This window comes from Balaenoptera borealis (genome assembly GCF_965194805.1).
Source record: "Balaenoptera borealis genome assembly, chromosome: 3".
Classification (NCBI taxonomy): Eukaryota; Metazoa; Chordata; class Mammalia; order Artiodactyla; family Balaenopteridae; genus Balaenoptera; species Balaenoptera borealis.
Window position 1 is genome coordinate 3,812,726 of NC_138866.1, and position 20,542 is coordinate 3,833,267.

The following is a 20,542-nucleotide window of genomic DNA, read 5'->3' on the forward strand; positions in this document are numbered from 1 at the left end:
TCACTGTCGTGGCCTCTCTTGTTGCGGAGCACAGGCTCCAGACGCGCAGGCTCAGTAATTGTGGCTCACGGGCCCAGTTGCTCTGCGGCATGTGGGATCTTCCCAGACCAGGGCTCGAACCCGTGTCCCCTGCTTTGGCAGGCAGATTCTCAACCACTGTGCCACCAGGGAAGCCCTGACTCTAATTATGAATCTATATGATCCTTAGCCAAAGAGGTGACACTCTTGATACATTTATTTCTAAAGAGGCATCAATATTTTCAATTTTTATTAATAGTAATTCTTGCCTCACCACATATGCTCACAGTTGAACAATGCTTCACTCTCTTTTTATCTGTTTATTTATTATTTCTTTAATGGTCCTTTATCTATTTATTGATACTTCTTTAATAGTAATATCATTCATCCATTCATTAACAATAATAAATTTAATCAATGAATCCAGGGTAAGAACATGATCTCTGTATATTTCTAATATCTGTCTACAAGATCATTTCCAACACAGGTATTTGATGAATTATGTTTTGTGTTGGACCTCAAAGTTCCAGACACATATTATTCACCATCCACAACACATACACCACCAGTTATCTTCATTGGTTCAGGTTTGGCTGTCTTTTTCCTCATTCATTTATCAAGTAAATCATTAATTTATTAATAACAATAAAATAAACACATAATTCACAAAATCCAAGAATAGGATCCTTGAATATTCCCAACATCTGTCTATAGAACTATTTCACACATGGACTGATTCTCTTTATTAACCAACCTCAATGGTGCACAATACTGATGACTCAACATAATGTTTCATATCATATTTATCATTGGGCCATAGTTAACTTTTTTTATTATATTTAATACTTTTAAAAATTCAATGAATACCTTTAAACAAATGACCCAATCTGAGATGACAAACTTGACCATTACTCACCTTTGTCTCTTTCTAATACAGAGGCAATAGGACAATCCTGATCACGGCAGAAGCTGAAATTAGCTGGGGCATCAATTCTGAATAGTACCAAGCAGAGCAGGTGATAAAAAGTTTGATATTTTCTCCATTGATCCATACTTTCCACCATTCATATACGTAGTCATTTAGGTATTTATTAATTTATGGTAATATTTATTTGTTGTTTCCTTAATAAAACAAACATCAAGCTTGCAACAGACTCAGATCAATAATTGACTATTACATATCACTATCTATATCATCCTTACTCAAAAATGCATAATACACTTGACCCGTTAATTATCCGTTCTAACTTATATTAATATTATTTCTCTTTACTATGTATTTAAGTAATGAACAGTACTTAACGCTCTTCATCTTTAGTCACTTATATACTTGTTTATTAGGCCAGTAACATTTTTATAATAATATTTTTAAAAACTCGTGAACCACAAAGAATAAAACAAGGTCCCTATATATTCCTGACATCTGTCTATAGGAACACTTCCAACAGAGGAAATGGACTAGATTTCTTTTGCTGGACCTCAGAGTTTCAGACACACAGTATTCATCGTATACGACTCATATGCCATCAGTCATCGTCAATGGTCCAAGCTTAGACTCTTTTTCTTTATTCTCATCTACATTTGTTTAGTGATCACTTTATTAATTCATTAATAATAATAAAATAAATATCTGTGAATCAAAAAACTCAAGGACAAGATCTTAAATACTAACTTCTGCCTATAGAATATTTTGCCTCATGGAATATACTTATTTCAATAATCATCCTCATTGTGGCAAATATCGATTAATCAACACAAAGTTTCATGTCAATTCCATGATAATCATTAAGCCATGTTTGGCCACCTTTGAATATATTTAATAATTTTTAGTATTACACTGAATATCCTACACAAACCACCTAAACCATGAGAGAAATCTGTTGGTCACATTGGTCTTCATGCTCTTACACACAGGGGCATCCATGGAGGTCCTGATCATGGCCAAATACGTAAATCGGTTCCGGTGTATCCACTCTGAGGCGTACAAAGCAGGAGCAATAATAACAACATTGAGATACTCATTATTGATCCACACATTCCACCTTCATCTGGTCAGTCATTTAGGAATATAATAAATTCAGGTCATATTTCTTATTTTTCTCTTAGAAAAAAGAACACTATCAAACCTGGTACTACCATAGAATAAGAACTTTGCCTGTTATTCATTGTCTACATCATTCTTAGCCAAAGAAGTATGACATTTGCACCATTTACATTTCCTAATGAACTTCAGTATTTTCAATCAATATTAATAGTTTTTATTGCCTTACCACATATATTAAGAGTGAATATGCTTCAACCTCTTCATCTTAACTTATTTATACTTATACTTATTTCTTTGGGCTATTTTTTTTAAAGTAAAATCAAAATTCATGAACACAAACCAACAAAATTGCTCTTTTATTTTCCTAATATTTGTCTATGGTGTAATACCAAGTAGAGGCAACAGATTATATTTCTTTTTTGACTGAACCTGAGTTTCAGACACGTAGTATTCATCATCCATGACTCATACGATATCAGTCATCATCATTGGTCCACACATGGGCCTCTATTTCTTCATTCTCATCTGCATAAGTTCATTGATTAACTCATTATTACTAATATTAATTCTATTCCACACTTCTAACAATACAGTGAATATTTGAGGAAAAAAAGAAGCTCTCAAAGACATGAATTTGCTTACTGCATTACTCACATTGGTCTATAGAGCACGTGACCATGAAAGATGCTTAAATCCACTAGCATGCGTCCATTCTGAGGAGTACAGAGCAGAGTAGATGATAGAAAAACATTGAGACTTTCTCTAAATTGGACCTTGTTTTCCTCATTTCATTTACTCAGTCACAAAGGTATTTATTATTTTCCATGATTTATACACATATATAAGCATAAATATGAATATAATGATATGATCCTTAGAAAAAGAGCAAGCACCCTTGGTCCATCCATTTATTAATATGCATCAGTTTCTTCAATTTATATTAATAATACTTCTTGCCTCACCACATATACTCATGGTTGATAAGGCTTCATGCTTGTTTTTATTTAGTTATACTTTGTTTATTGGTTCTATCATTGATCTATTTATATTAATAACATAGAAATTCATGGATCCAAAATTAGAAGAACAATATCCTTGTTTATAGGGATGATTTGCAAGAGAGGAAACAGACTAGATTTTGTTTTGTGTTGGACCTCAGACTTCCAGACACGTGGTATTCATCGTATATGACTCCTACGCCACCAGATGTCATCATTAGTCCAGGTTTGCGACTCTTTTTCTTACTCCCATCTACTTCTGTTTACTGATTAATTTATCAATTTACTAATGGTAATTAAATAAATATCTATGAGTCACAAAAACTCAAGGACAAGAGCCTTCAGTATCTTTATAATTTTCTTTAGAACCACTGCCTAATTGAGTACACTTCTTTCATTAATCACCCTCATTATTCTAAAGGTAGATTAATCAACAATGATTCATACATTTCCAATTTAATCACTGGACCATGGTTAGTATTTTTTCTTATAGTGAATATTATTTTTAATATTTCAGAGAATACCCTAAACAAACTACCCACAGTAAGATGAGACCACTGACTATTACTCACATTGGTTTCCATGTACAGGCAAATTCAGAGATTGTTGACCAAGACATATGTTTAAATCAGCTAAAGCGTGTCCATTCTAAAGCATAGAAAGCAGAGTAGATGATAACATGATTGAGATGTTTCCTCTACTGATCTTTGTATCTACATTTAATTTTCAGTGATTATGTTATATATGAATTGGGTAATATATAACTTTTTCCTAAGAAAACAAACCACATTGAACTTTCTACTAACCCAGAATAAATACTGGCCATTATTTATATTATCTATAACATCCTTAGCTAGAGGAAACACCCTTGAACCATTTATTTCTTAACTGACTTAGTGTTTCCATATTTATTAATATTATCTCTAGCCTTAAATTTCTTCATAATTGGACAATGCTTCACCCTCTTCATCTTATTCATTTACATCTGCACATTGATTCTTTATTGATTCATTTATTATAATAGAATCAAAATCCATAAACACAAAGATCCCTGAGCATGAGCTTTATAAAATAAATCCTAAATCTGTCTATAGGATCATTTCCAACAGAGGCAATAAACTAGATTTCTTTTTTATGTTGGACCTCAGAGTTCCAGACACATATTCATCATGCACGATGCATACACCACCAGTGGTCATCATTGGCCCAGGCCTGGCCTTTTTTTTTCCCCACTCTCGTCTACCTTTGTTTAGTAATTAATTCAACAAATTCTCTAATAGGAATAAAATGAATACCTATGAAGCACAAAAAACCTAGAACATAGGCCTTGAATAGTTTTACTTCTGTCTATAGAATCGTTTACTACACTGATATATCTCTTTCATTAATCACCCTCAAAGTTTCATATAGGAATTAATCAATATAATGCTGCATTATTAATCAATGGACCATGTCTGGTATTCTTTGTTTATATTTCATACTTTTCAAATACAGAGTGTTTACCCATAAAAACTCACATTTGTTTCTATGTGCCAAACACAGAGACAACCAGACATCTTGTGACCTTAGATGAATCCTTAAATCAGCTCCAACGCATCCATGCTGAGAAGTACAAAGCACAGAAGGTGATTTTAAAAAATTGAGACCTTATCTGCATTGACTTTGTTCTCCACATTTCAGCTATTCAGCCTCTTAGGAATTTATTAATTTTCATAATTTACAGTGCTTCACTTATTCATATTTATTTGTTTTTATTGACTGATTCTTTCATTTATCTGTTTATACTAATAAAATCAAAGTTCTTGAACACAAAAACCAAGAACACAATCCTTGTATATTACTAACATCTGTGAATATGGCAATTTCCAACAGAGGAAATAGACTAGATCTCTTATTGTGATGGACCTCAGAGGTCTTGACACATAGTATTCACCATCCATGACTCATACGCTACCAGTGGTCATCATTGGTCCAGGCTCAGCCCACTTTTTCTTCATTCACTTCTACACTTCTTTACCGATTAACTTATCGATAAAGCAACAATTGTAAAATAAATATCTATGAGTCAAAAAAAACTTGAAAATAAGACCTTCAAGAATCTCTACAAACATATGGACACCAAGGAGGGAAAGCGCGGTGTGGGGGGGGGGGGAGGGGATGAATTGGGAGATTGGCATTGACATGTATACACTAATATGTATAAAATAGATAACTAATAAGAACCTGCTGTATAAAAAATTAATTAATTAAATAAAAATTTTTTAAAAAAGAATCTCTAATATCTCTCTATAGAATCATTTGCCTCCTTGAATTTACATTTCGCTAATCACCTACGTGGTTGCAAATATTGATTCATCAATATAATGTTTCATATCAGTTCCGTATTTATAAGGGGGCCATGGTTGGCCTTTTTTATTATATTTAATTATTTTTTAATATTACAGTTAACATCCTAAACAAACCACCAAAAACAAGACAAGAACTTTGACTATTTCTTACACTTAGAGCTCAAGATCATGCAAGGTGTTTAAGTTGGCTTGGTGTGCCCACTCTAAGAAGTACAAAGCAGAGAAGATGAAAAAAACACTGAGATATTATCTTCATTAATCCTTGTATTTCACCTTTCATTACATCAGTAATTTAGGTATTCATTAATTGGGGGTAATATTTATTGATATTTCCCTCAAGAAAATATCAAACTTGCCACTGAGCCAGAATAGGAATAATAATTATTACTTGTGCTTTCTATAGAACCATTAGCCAAAGAAATAACATAAAACCATGTCCTTCTTAATTGAATCAGTGTTTTTAACATATATTAACAGATTCTCTTACTTCATGACATATTATCATAATTGGACAATGCTTCACCCTATTTACTTATTTGTATACAGTTGACCGTTGAACAACATGGGGTTTGAACTGCATGGGTCCATTTGTACATGGATTTTTTTCAATAAATATAGTACCTGTATTTTCATTTTAGGGATCTTTAAATCAACTAAGTGTGGGAAAAATTTGTGTTTGATTAGAGATTACAACATGTGGTATCAAAAGAACCAGGGTTTGAGTCCTGATTCCATCCAAACTATTTAAAATTCTTAGCCTTGGGTGAGTCATTTATCAATCCCTTTGCTTCTGAAGCAGAGATAGCCTTACAAGAACTTTCGACTGCATGGGGTTACACCACGTGTTGTTCAAGGGTCAACTGTATTTACTGATTGATTCTTTCGTTGATCCACCTATAATAACAGAATCAAATTCCATAACAAAAACTAAGAACAAGATCCTTGAATATTCCTAACATATGTCCACAGGATAATTTCTAACGGATGTATGGTATAGACTAGATTTCTTACTGGGTTGGACCTCAGAGTTCCAGACAAGTACTCATCATCCATGACTCATACCCCACCAGCATCACCATTGGTCCAGGATTGGCCCTCATTATCTTCAATCATGTCTGCATGTTTTTATTGATTAAGTCATCAATTCACTAATAATAATAAAATAAATGCCTGGAGGTCATAAAAACTTGAAACAAGATCCTTGAATATCTCTAACATTTCTCTATAGAATTACTTCCCACTGACAATATATATATATTTCATTAATTGGCCACAATGTTTTCTATATAGATTAATTAATACAATACTTTATATTGACCCCATTTTACTGTTTGAATGTGACAAAACCATGTCTTTATAGAGGGAGGTTTAAATCAACTGTGACTCAAATTAAAATTGATAATACATTGTACATTAATTAATTAATTGAATAATTAACTGTGAAAATAAATAAAATGGTCTTTCTTTTTTCTCCTTAATTGACCACAGATGTACTGAATTGGCCCACACATGATCTCCATTCATTTAATTTGTACATGTAGCCATTTATTCCCTTCCAATAACAGAGTTAACACCCATGACAAACCACCAAACCAGAAGCAATTACTTTGACTGTTACTTACGTAAGTTTCTATAGTCCTTAATTGAATCATTGCACATCCATTCTGTAGAGTACAAAGCAAATATGAAAATAGACAGATTAGATTAGGTAGATAGATAGATAAGATAGATAGGTGAGGCTAGATTCAGATTTTTCTAGCTGACTTCAAGTCAACAACTGATGAGGAATAAACCTTAGTGCTTGTTGTATATTAAAACTCTCCATGGCATATTGCTTGATTGATTGAATCAAGTATTACATGTAACGAATATAATGAACACCTCTGAAAGCAACACCAGACAAAAGAATAAGAACTATGAGTATTACACATGTCTGCTTGTGTGTCGCCTACCCAGTCAGTAAGAGCTATAACAACTTTCTAAATGAACCTTTCTTGGAGAGAATTCGGTTAATCTGAGTCTTAGATTCGAGCACATTCTCAGCAACTGTCCATGCTTGTCCCACCTTTATATATGTATGTATGTATATAGCTATACATGGAGTCATTTTATCTTCCATTTTTTAAAAGTAATTGTACCAACAAGCCAGGAAGAGAAATCCTCTCTAAATATATTGACCATTTCAAAAATTAAGAGCCTAGGTCTAGTTTTTTTATCTAGAGAGCAATTGTTAGAACTGGATTAATCACTCTCCTTGTTTCATAACACGTGGTCCTCACTGGGCCATGCGTTACCTTCTTTCAAGGAACTGATTAAAATATTAACTTATTCCTTGATACATTTATAATAATAACATTAATACTTGTGACTCCACAGAAACAGAACAATATTAATGCCCGTCCATATGCTCATTAGGCACAGAAAAAAGATCAGATAATTTTTTCTTGTTCTTTTTTTTAATTAAAAAGTAGAAGATCATTGAATTAATCATAACTGGTCATGTGACATTCTCAACATAGGTCCAAGTATAAGCCCACTCTCAATTACGTAGTTATTTAATCAATAATTAATTTAAGTAAATGTTTTGCCCTTCTCTTAATAAAACAAAAACCAACAACCCAACCCAGAAAAACAGCATGAGCTCTTACACCCATTTATCGAAATGCTCTTTACTCAAAATGGTCAGCTTTAATCAATTTATTTTACTGGAACTCAGTGCTTCAGAAATGTATTAATAATGATTTTTTATATTACATATATTACATTACATTCTCCCATATTTGGACCAGGAATAAACCATTTTGTCCTTATTCATTTATACTTTCTTGATTTATTCATGCAGTGATTTACTGAAAATACAATACTCAGAAACCCAAGCACAAGAACAAACTCTTGAATATTTTTAACTCCTTGAACAAGTTCATTTCCTGTAGAGATAACAAAGAGGAATTAATCTTTTTGTAATGGACCTCAGAGTTATAGGGTTTAATCAAAGTCCTTGACTTCAGACACCCCAGGGTACTCATCATAGATCCAGGCTAAGCAATCTTTTTCTTCATTTATACCTTTGTTCATTGATCCATTCATTGATCCACCAACAGTAATAACATCAATATCCATGAATTTAAAAAAAGCCAAGAACAAGACCCTTGAATATGACCAACATCTGTGTATAGGCTCTTTTCCCATAAACTAGATCTTTCTCAATAGATGAGATCTCTTTTTGTAGTGGCCCTCATTGAGGTATGTATGGATCAATTATCATCCTTGCTTTGTATGCTTCCTCTTCCAGCTCTCTTGTATCTTCCTAATCTAAATAATTCAACAAACACTAATGAAAAATTCACTCCAAGATCTTTTGACAAGATCTTTTGACTATTATTATTTTATTTTAGTCATTAGAATCCTTACCCACAAAGGTAACAGTCAAGATCTTCCTCAAAACAGACTGATTAAAGCAGCCATGGTCTTCATTCTGTGGAGTTAAATGCCAATGTTCAAAAGAATGAACAGTTGAGAATTAGATTGATTTAAAAGGACATTAGTTGCGTGGTACTACGTTAATCATTAAGTTGATTCAAGTGTCATTTTCATCACTGACCTGAGAACAGCACTCCTTTTTATTACTTGATTTAACTATTACTTTTAAATAATATAATGAACACTGTTGAATTTATCACTCAAAAATAAGAACTATGACTATTGCTCATATCTGTCTATAGACCCCTACCCACATAGGTAAGAGCCTAGATAATCTTTTTTTAATGGTCTCAATTTGTGTAGAAATGGTTGAATTTAAAATCTGTGATTCATGGCATAGTCTGACCGAGGTCTATGCTTGACCCTACTCATATTTTAATTCAATTGTTCATTGTTTTATTTATTCATTTATGGACTTATTCATGGAATACTCGATCATATATTCAAATATACAAACACACGCACACACAAAGTGATAAACCCATGAACAACCCAGAATAGAAATGATCTTCATGTACATGTCTATATGTTCATACCTAAACTAGGAAGAGAGGATTAGTAGTATACAAAAAGATTAGTCATTATTCTTGCTTCTTACTGAGTCATGTTTGCCTCCTTTTAGACTATTGACTGTGATTAGGACTTCATCTATTTACATGTAAGAATACATCAATATCTAGGAATTAACTAGCATTAGATAGGAAACTTGAATAATATTTATTGTTGCCATATGTCTATTTCACTACACAGAGATTTAAAAACTAGATGTTTTTATTGTTTTTAATAAAACTCAGTGAACAGAGTTGGACTAATAGTAACTCTTTTCATAAGGCACATTCCGAAGATGAGCTTTGCTCATTCTTTTTTCAATTAAATAATTATTTAATAAGCATTTATTTATGTAATTTTTCCCTTCTCTAAGTAAAAACAACCAACCAGCAAACAACCACCTACATCAAACAATAATTCTGAATCTTACATACATCTGTATACATATTCCTTCCAAAAGAGGGCAAACAGCCTTTATGTATATATTTCACTGGAATTTAGTGCTACAGAAACTTGTAACAATAATCCATGTTTCATTACATACTCTCATAACTGGTCCAGGCCCAGCTTCCTTTATATTTACCCATCTTTACATTTCTTCATTTATTCATGCATTGATTTACTTATGAAAATCAATCTATACCCAGAAGGTGTGGACGCCTGTGATCAAGACACCTGAATATTCTGAACTTCTGCTATACACTCATTTCCATAAAGGAAAAAAAAGAGAAGGCCACTTTTAAATGATGGACCTCAGAGTTACAGATGGCTTTAATCAAAAGTTTTGATTCAGACACCCTCCAATCTCATCATTGGTCCAGGCTTGGCACTCTTTTTCTTTGTTATTTATACCTTCACTTTCCCATGAGTCACAGACTCCCAAAAACAGGATCCTTGATATAACTATGATAATTGTCTCTAGACTGATTTCTGACAGAGCTTTCAGACTAGATCTAAGGGTAGCCTTGCTTCATCTCAGTACCATCACAAAAAATGACCCATCATTGGGCCATGTTGATTTAATTCACCCAATTTTAAACATGCTGTAGTGAACATCCAAAAACCACAATGGTACCCTACATCTAGAACACACACAATAAGTTCCACCTTCTAAGAGCGTCCTCTAAACAATTAATAGGCTGGATCTCTAACAATATGGAAATGCTTAAACCAACTGCAGTGCAGAAATAATATGAAATAGCAAATGGTTCTGAAAATTAATTAAATGCCTTTCATTTCTTTTTAAAATGAATCTCAGAGGTGCTGAAATGTGTTAATTCTACTCCTTGGCCCATAACACATTCTTCACTATTGGTCCATACTTGGCGTTCTTGGATTTGGTTTTTATGTATACAACCTTTTGTTCTCTTGAACCACCTCAGTGACCACACATGAACAAACCATACAAACAAAAAACAGAAACTTTGATTGTTACTTACATTGCTCCTTACCTACAGAAGTAACAGCTAAGATCTTCATCATTGGACAATGACTGAATCCAACGTGGAGTGTTCATTCAGAAGGAAAAGGCAGATTTTTAAAAGAATGAAAAGAGTAAACTTAGATTTTTAAAATAGAAGTTAGTTCTGCATTACTAGATTAACCAGAAACATTGGTTTGTGTCACATTTTCATCAATCCATCCAACAGTGGTATCCTTTTCATCTATTGACTTAATTTTTAGTGTGAAATAAAATAATGAAGACTTTTTAAATGTTTTTATGAAGATGTTTTAATCTATCACCCAATATAAGAACTATAACTATTATTAATATTTGTCTATACCCCTACCTAATCGCAAAAAGGCCACATAATTTTTTTAATGGGGAAAACTTTTGCAAAATGTGATGAATTTAAATTCTTATTTCAAAAAACAATCTGACCCCTTGGTGCCATATACTTTAACTCATGTACTTATTGATTAATTTATTCACTCATTTATTTAATAATTCTAAGCATAATTTAATTATCTAGACTTTCTTTTTTGAAAGGAAATACAAACTGATAGAGCCATCTGCTATTCAAAACTAAATACTATTACATGCAACTTTCTCTATCAGCAATGACCAAAATGGTAACCACTGGCCACTTATAGCTTGAAATGTGCCTAGTGTTACTAAGGAACTAAATTTTTATTTTTGGCTGTTTGAATTTAAATGTTAACAGCAAGATGTGTTTAGAGAGTGGGGTCTATATGATCCTTCTTAAAGATGGAGGGGCTCAGATCTTTTTTATTTAAGTGGATTTCTAGGCAATAAAACAGGATTAATCATGCTCCTTCACATATTACATATGCTCCTAACTGGCCCACAGTTTGTACTCTTCTAAATAATAGATTGAGATATGAAATTATGCTTTTACTCACTTATAATAATAGCACCAATATTGGTGAAGCCTAAGAACACTTGACAAAAATGCTGAGAGACACTAAATCTATCCATTTGATGATTAGTCACAAAAATCATCAACATGCATTTACTTTTTTAAAAATAAAAATCAATGAACACAAGAGGATTCATAATTAGCATATTCTCAAATCTCATGCTTAGACCTTTTGTATGTTTCAATAACTATCTAATCATTTGTATTTTATTTTTCATTATTGATTATATTAAACTACTACTTATTAAATGTTATATTAATATGTTTATCATGATTTGTTATATTACTATTGAATATATTTATTAAGTATTATTATTGTACAGTTATATAAATATTCTTAAAGTAAGACATACAACCAGAAACTCACCACCAGCCAAGAACAACATTGATGTTCACATATATCTATGCTCCCAAAGGAGGAGTAGCCTTGGTCTATTTTATTGAACTCAAATTTTCAGAAATGTATTAACAATAATTTTTGGTTCATAAGCTCCTTTCATAATTGGACAAGGTGTAGCCCTCCTCTTTATACTTTTATTTATTCATACATTTATTTACTTACAATAATACAATCCACATTCATAAACAACAAAAGGTCAAGAACACAATCCTTGAATATTTCTGACTTCCTCTGTAAGCACATTTCCCAAAGATGCAACGGACCTCAGAGTTACAGACTGGGTTTAATCAAAATGTTATTCAGATGCCCCACGCATACTCATCATCGATCCAGACTTGGTATTCTGTGCCTTTGTTTGATATATTGTTCTTGACTTATTCATTGATTCATTAATAATAATACAGTCAATGTCCATTAAGATATTCATTAAGATATGAATATGTCTGTGAACATTCACTTCCTACAGAGCTAGAGAAGTAGCTCTCTTTGTGCAATGCAGCCCAGCATTGAAAATATGAGTAAATCCATTTCCTTGCATCATATCAGTTCCATATTAGCCATTCGTCCATGCTTGGACCTCTTTCACTTAACATCCATATTTTAAAGATGAACAATGAACTTCCATTTTATACCACAACTAAGAAAAATGCAAAATTTTCCATTTTTGTATATTCTCCTCCTCAGTGGGTTCACAGTCTATAACAATACCAATGGAGAAGTTTATATCCACTGTGGTAAAAAAATTAAACGGAATATTAAAATTTTCTGAAAATGAGTGAAATGCCTTTCATCTTGTTGTCCTAATAAATTCAGTCATGCTGAAATGCTGAAATGGAGTAATCATAATTCTGAATTCCTAACACATTTTAATCATTGGTCAATGCATGACCATCTTGAATTGTTTGTGTATGTAGCCATTTATTCCTTCAAAACATCTCAGTGGATACCCATGACCAAGCCCCCCAAGTAGAACATGAACTTTATCACTTACATAGATCTCTTCTCTCTTTATCCAAAGAGGTAAAACTCAAGATCTTTGCCATGGGCTAATAATCAAATATGGTAGAGTTGTTCATTCTGAGCAGTAAAAAGCAAATTTTAAAAAGAATCAATCTACAATTACCCATTTTTAAAAATCAATAATCAGGTAACAATAATCCTTGGTTTGCTTTCTATTCTCAACATTTGGAAAGAGAGAGCTCTACTTTATATTTATTAACTTGTGCAATTTTTTAATTTTAAATAATACAATGAACACCACTGGATCTAGCAGTAAACAGAAGAAAAATAACTATAATTATTAAGAATATGTCTCCCTACTTACTACCCACGAAGAGCCAAGATCATCTTTTTTATTGAACTTTATTTGTGTGGCATTGGATACATGGGAGATTCAACTCATGGCACAATCTCACCAATGGTCCAAGCTTTACCCTACTTAATATATTTATTAATTAACTCACTAATTCCTTTATTTAATTACTCATGGAATAATAAGGCCATCCCTTTATTTTTCTAAAAGAATTCCAAAAAGCTTAAACAATCATCAAACCAGAACTGAAACACTATTATTTACAAATGTCTATGTACACCATTGGAAAGGCCTATGACTCTTTATCTTCCTGTGGACATCAGTTGTGTAAAACATGATGAATCACAATCTTTACATCCCATTGCATGCTTTCCATTGAGGCAATACTGGCTGACAGTTTTGAAAAATTGATTGAGATACAAATGTATACATTTGTTCACTTATAATTAAACTTCAATATCTGTGACCCACCCACACTGGATAAGCACCTTGAATAATATTTACATTTGTCCTAATGTCATTACCCAAAAGAATAGCAAACTGGTTACTTTAATTTAAGTTTGTTTGTTGCAACATAAAATTGCATAAAAAGATTGAATTAATCACAAATGTGGTTGAATAAAAGAGTCTCATCATCATTCCATGCTTTCCCTCCCAATTACACAGTTTATTCAATCAACTATTTATGTAAATGTATTTCTCTTTCCTTAATAAAATGATCGATTGGCAACTCGCCTCCACACAAAACAAAAACATTGAGTTTTGTGTGCAAATGACCATATGCTCCTTACAAAAATGATAAGAGCCTTGACTATTAATTTACTGGGACTAAAAATCTCAAAATTGTTTTCGTAATTATCAATGTTTCATTACATGCTTTAAAAAGTAGTACACATATATCTCTCTTATTCCTCATTCACTGATATATTTCTTTATTCATAGGCTAAATTTATTCTAATAACGCTATTCATACCCCAAGCCAAAAAGCCTGAGAATAAGGTGTTGTACATGCATTTCCTACAAAGAGAATAATGAGATGTCTCTTCGCTTTGGACCTCAGAGTTGCAGACGGGCTTAATCAAAATTCTTGTTTCAGAAACCCCATGAGATTCATCACTGGTCCTTGCTAGAAAATTTTTTTTCATTTATTGATTAACTTTCTGATGCACAAATAATAATACAATCACAAAATTCCAAAAACAAGATCCTTGAGTTTTAGGTTCTCACCCTATAGAGCTAATAAACGACATTTCTTCTATAATGGAACTCAAACCTGCACATGTGGATGGGTCAACATCCCGGCTTTGTATCAAACCCACATTCAGCATTGCTTCCTGTGTGGCCCTCTTTTATTTAATTCATCTGTATGTCAAAGATAGTTCCATGAAAAATAATGAAACCACCATCTGAATCACCTCTGGGCTGCCCACAAAGAGTCATCAGCCCCTCTACCCATATGCAAATGGTGAAATCAACCATGGTAGAAAATAGAAAATAATATTAAACAGTTCGGAGAATAAATTAAATAACTTCTATCTCCTTTTAAAATGACCTCAGTTGTGCTGATTTAGATTAAACATAATTTGGGGTTTGTAACATATTCCCATCATTGGTCCATACTTGAAGTGTTTTATATATTTCATGTACGTAGTACATAATTATTACTTTGGAATTCTTCAGCTAACGTTCATGAATAAACCATTCAAACAAAGAATGTGAACCAAGGGACTTACTTATATTAGACTTTATGCTCCTTGCTTACGATAACAATTCTTTATTAAGTGATTAAATCAGCTGTCCTGTGTTCACTCTGGGGAGGAAAAAGCAGATTTAGACTAGATTTCAATTTTTTAATGATTGTTAGTCAGGCAGAACTAGATAACAATAAACTTTGGCTCAAAAATGTAATTTTTAACTAATCCAGTATTGAATTCTTAGTTATGAATAATATAATAAACATTATTAACTCCACCACCTAGCCCAAGATTAAGATCTGTAACAATTACAAATTTCCACTAATATAAACATCTGTTAAGTACATGGTTATTTAATAGATTATTGACTGATGCAAACACTTTTCCTTTTCCTAATTAAAAAATAGCAAACTACCAAAACTCAAAACATTGCCTCCTGACCACAGATACTCATATGTTCCATGTGAAAAGAGGATTACAGACTAAACCTGTTCATTTTACTTCAGAATTGTATTAATATTAATACTTATTTTATTGCACTCTACTGATTGTTCCATGAGCAGATCTCTTCGTTTTTCAGATGTACATTTCTTTCTTTATTCGTGCACTGATTCACTTGCAATAATACAATCCATATCCATGAACCACAAAAGCCCAGGAACAAGTTTATTGTCTTTTCCTAACTTCTACTACTAGTTAATGTCTACAGAGAATATTTACTAGTTCTCTTTCCATAGTGGACCTCAAAGTTACACAGAGCGCTTAATCAAAGTTATTGACTCAGATACCTCCACCAATACCCATCATCGACCCAGGCATGTCTTTCTATTTCTTCATCCACTTATGCCTTCTTGAACTGATTCACTCGTTCATGAATTCACGGATAATTATACAATCAATAACCTTCGGTGACGCAAAACTAAGAACAAAAGCCTTAAATACAACCAAGATCTGTTCATTGCCCCTGTTCATGCAGAGCGAATAGACTCAGTCACTTTTCACTGTGAGGCTCTGTTTTACATGTAGGGGTTAATCAGCATGCTTGCTTCATATCAATCCCTTTCTTAAGATTAGTGCCCACCTGCTACTCTTTCACTTGATTTGGCCTTACATTAAAGCTAGTGTAATCAACAACCACAGACCTATCATCTTAGCCCACAACTGACAAAAATGACATCTGCCATCTTCCAAAGTACTCCAGCCTCAAAGAGTTAACAACTGAGGCCTTAATCAATGAAGAAATGGATTCAGCAAATGTGGCAAGAATATTAAGTAGGAAGTTAAACTGCTCTGAAAATATGTGAAATGCCCTCCATCACTTTAGTAATGGTCCTTAGTCGGGCCGAGTCAAATTAATCATAAATGTTAGTTTATGACACATCCCAATCATGGGCTGGTAACTGGCATTCCTTAATTTCATGTACTATTTAACTATTTATTTTATTGAAATAATTTAGTGGGATCCCATTAATAACCCCCATCGGAGCTTAGAACACCAACATTGATGTTTCCTTAGTTCGGTCTTTAAGCTCCTTAGTCTCAGAAGTAAGGGTCTTCACCTTTAGAGAATGATTAAATCAGATGTGTGGTGTTCATTCTATAAAGAAAAAAAAGAGCCTATTATTAAAAACTATAGAGTTAGCTTTTTTCAAATTGTTATAACACATTCTCATCATTTTCCTAAGAATGGCACTCCTTTATTTACTTACTTAAATTTTACTATTAAATAATATGAATACCACTGAATTCATTATTCAACACAAAATTAAAACTACAATTAGAGATATCTGACTTTACCTGCTACTTACATAGGAAGAGCCAAGATCATCTTATTGGACTTACTTCTGCAGAATTGGACATATTTAATATGTTTCATGGTACAATCTCACCAATCCTCCACTATATGGACTTACGGATTCATTCACCTACTGATTTATTTTATTTTTCAGGGAATAATATTATCATGTCTTTATTTTTCTAAAGAAAACTCAAAATGGTTAGACACTAACCCAGAATCAAATTACTGGAACTTGGAAAGGTTCAGGTGTACCATTCAAAAAATAGAAGAGCTTAGAATTTTTCCTAGAATATCTGACTCAGAAAACAAGATGAATCAGTATCCTGATATCAAAACATGTGTTCTGAATTGGTCTGTGGTTTGCTGACTTCTTAAAAATAGATTGAGATATAAAAGTATACCTTCTTTCTCTTATACAAACATATCAGTATCTGTGATCTTATCCACTAGACAAGAACACTGAACAAAATTTATGTCTATCTATGGTCATTGCCATTGAGAATAACAGACTTGCTTCTTTTTTTATTGTTTTAACAAAAATCAATGAAAAAAAGGATTGGATTAATTAGAAGTGTTGTCTTACCAAACATTCTCATCAGTGGTCTCTGGCTCTCAATTACGTGGTTATTTAAACAAGTATTTATACAAGTAAATGCATTTGCATTTCCTTAATACCACAACCAGTGAGCAACCCACCACCAACACAGAACAAAAACTGTTATATACAAATGACCATACATATACCACCTTCCAGAGCAGTAACAGTCTCTACTATTAATGTATAGTAAAGAGTCAGAGTCTCAGCTAGATTTTAATAACAATCCATGTTTCATTACATTCCTTAATAATAGGTACATGACTTATTATATTTTTTAATTTATTGATACATTTTACCTATTTACGGGTCAACTTTATAATAAAAATACAATCCATCCCCAAGAACCACAAAAGTACAAACACAAGGTACCATGTGCTCATTTCCCACAGAGGGAATAATTTAGCCATGTGTCTCTTTGCCATGGACCTCAGAAGTGCATATGGGTTTAATCAAAACTCCTGTTTCAGATACCCCATGGAACTCATCATCGATCCAGACACGTTGTTCTTTCTGTATTTACTTATTAATTGATCCATGAATAACAATACAATCATAAAACTCCAGGAACAAAATCTCCTTTTATAATGGACCTCAGAGAACATGTGTGATCAATCAACATCCATGCTTCATACCAAATCCACATTCACCATTGGTCCTTCTGGGTGTTTCTTTTATTTAGTTTGCCCATGTTTTAACGATGGTTCAATGAAAAGTGATGAAACCACCATCTTTAATCACTTCTCAAACACAGAGTCTTCCACGGGCTTGTGGGTTGCCACAGAGTTATCAGTCAGTGCTATATCAGTACGAGAATGTTTAAGTCATTTGTGGAGGATCATATAATGTAATATTAAGTAGTTCTAAAAATGAACGAAACAACTACTGAATTCGACTGCTGAATTAGACTAAACATAATTTTTGATTCATAACATATTCCCATCATTGGTCCATATTGGGGATTTTTATTTCCTTTATACACATTGACTCTTTTGAAATACCACTAAATATTTGTGAACAAATCATCCTACCCAAGGATAGGAACTTCAAGTCTTACTTACTTATTTTTCTCTAGGTTCTTAACTCACAGAGCTAACTGTCAAGATTTTGCTTCTTAGAAAATGAATAAGTGTGCTGTCCTGTGATCATTCTGTGGAGGAAGAAGGAGAATTAAACTAGAATTTAAGCATATTTTAGTTACTTGGAGCTAGGTAGTTATAAACTTTGGTCCTTTTTAATTAATCCAGTATTCAACTTTTACTTTTAGATACTTTTAGTTATAGCCACTGTTGAATTCACACATAAGAATAAGAAAGATATTTATCAAAAATATCTTTATAGTTTAACAGTTTTAACAGAATAAAAGACAAGTTTAATGGATGCTACTTTTGCAGAATTAGGTACATTTAAATCTTTATTTGGGTACATTTAAATCCAATAAAGGGTTAATAGCCAACATATACAAACAGCTCATACAACTCAACATTAAAAAAAAAAAACGATTAAAAATGAGCAGAAGAACTGAATAAGCATTCTCCCAAAGAGGAAAAGCAGGCAGCCAAGAGGCACATGAGAAGATGCTCAACATCGCTAATCATCAGGGAAATACAAATCAAAACCACAATGAGATACCACCTCACACCTGTCAGAATGGCCATCATGAAACATAACACAAATAACAAATGTTGGCAAGGATGTGGAGAAAAGGAAATGCTCATATACTGTTGGTAGGAATGTAAAATGTGGAAAACAGTATGGAGGTTTCTCAAAAACCTAAAAATAGAACTATCCTATAATCCAGCAATTCCACTCCTGGGTATATATTCAGAAAAACCCCCCACAAATTTGAAAAGATACATGCACCCCAATGTTCATAGCAGCATTATTTACAATTGCCAAGATATGGAAGCAACCTAAGTGTCCATGAACAGATGAATGGATAAAGAAGATGTGGGGTGTGTGTGTGTGTGTGTGTGTGTGTAATGGAATACTACTCGGCCATAAAAAAAGAATGAAATAATGTCATTTGCAGCAACATGGATGGACCTAGAGTTTATCATATGGACATTAAGTGAAGTCAGACAGAGAAAGAAAGTATGAATCTAACAAATACAACAAACTAGTGAACATAACAAAAAAGAAACAGACTAGCAGATACAGAGAACAAACTAGTGGTTATCAGTGGGGAGAGAAAAGGGGGAGGGGAAATATAGGGGTAAGGAATTACGAGGTACAAACTATTAGGTATAAAATAAGCTATAAGGATGTGTTGTATAACACAGGGAATATAGTCAATAGTTTATAGTAACTATAAATGGAGTATATAACCTTTAAAAATTGTGAACCACTATATTGTACCCCTGTAATTTTATGTATTATATATCAACTATACTTCAGTTCAAAAAAAACAGAAAAAGAAAGCACCCATAATCTCATTTTAAAAAATTCTTAGGGGCTTCGGTCGGATCGCAGGGAGAGGACTGGGGTTGGCGGCGTGAACACAGCCTGAAGGGGCTAGTGCGCCACAGTTAGCCAGGAGGGAGTCCGGGAAAAGGTCTGGAGCTGCCGAAGAGGCAAGAGACTTTTTCTTCCCTCTTTGTTTCCTGGTGCGCGAGGAGAGGGGATTCAGAGCGCCGCCTAAACGAGCTCCAGAGACGGGCGCGAGCTGTGGCTATCAGCGCGGACCCCAGAGACGGGCAGGAGACGCTAAGGCTGCTGCCGCCCCCGCCAAGAAGCCTGTGTGCGAGCACAGGTCACTCTCCACACCGCCCCTCCCGGGAGCCGGTGCAGCCCGCCACCGCCAGGCTCCTGTGATCTGGGGACAACTTCCCCGGGAGAACGCACGGCACGCCTCGGGCTGCTGCAACGTCAGGACGCCTCTGACACGGCAGGCTCGCCCTGCCTCCTCCGTACCCCTCCCTCCCC

The 20,542-nt window shown here is 33.5% G+C and overlaps 1 protein-coding gene across 2 annotated transcripts in view; it reads right to left on the reverse strand.

Annotated features, from left to right (window-relative positions):
* The window catches only part of LOC309626243 (uncharacterized protein), a gene marked incomplete at its 5' end in the record, with an annotated part of 91,646 nt that extends 71,559 nt beyond the window's left edge, over window positions 1–20,087 (reverse strand). For both annotated transcript variants that reach the window (XR_014243066.1, XR_014243067.1), the window contains 2 exons: window positions 935–10,929; window positions 13,210–20,087. The remainder of the gene's footprint in view (window positions 1–934; window positions 10,930–13,209) is intronic.
* Between the last annotated feature and the right edge of the window lie 455 nt (window positions 20,088–20,542).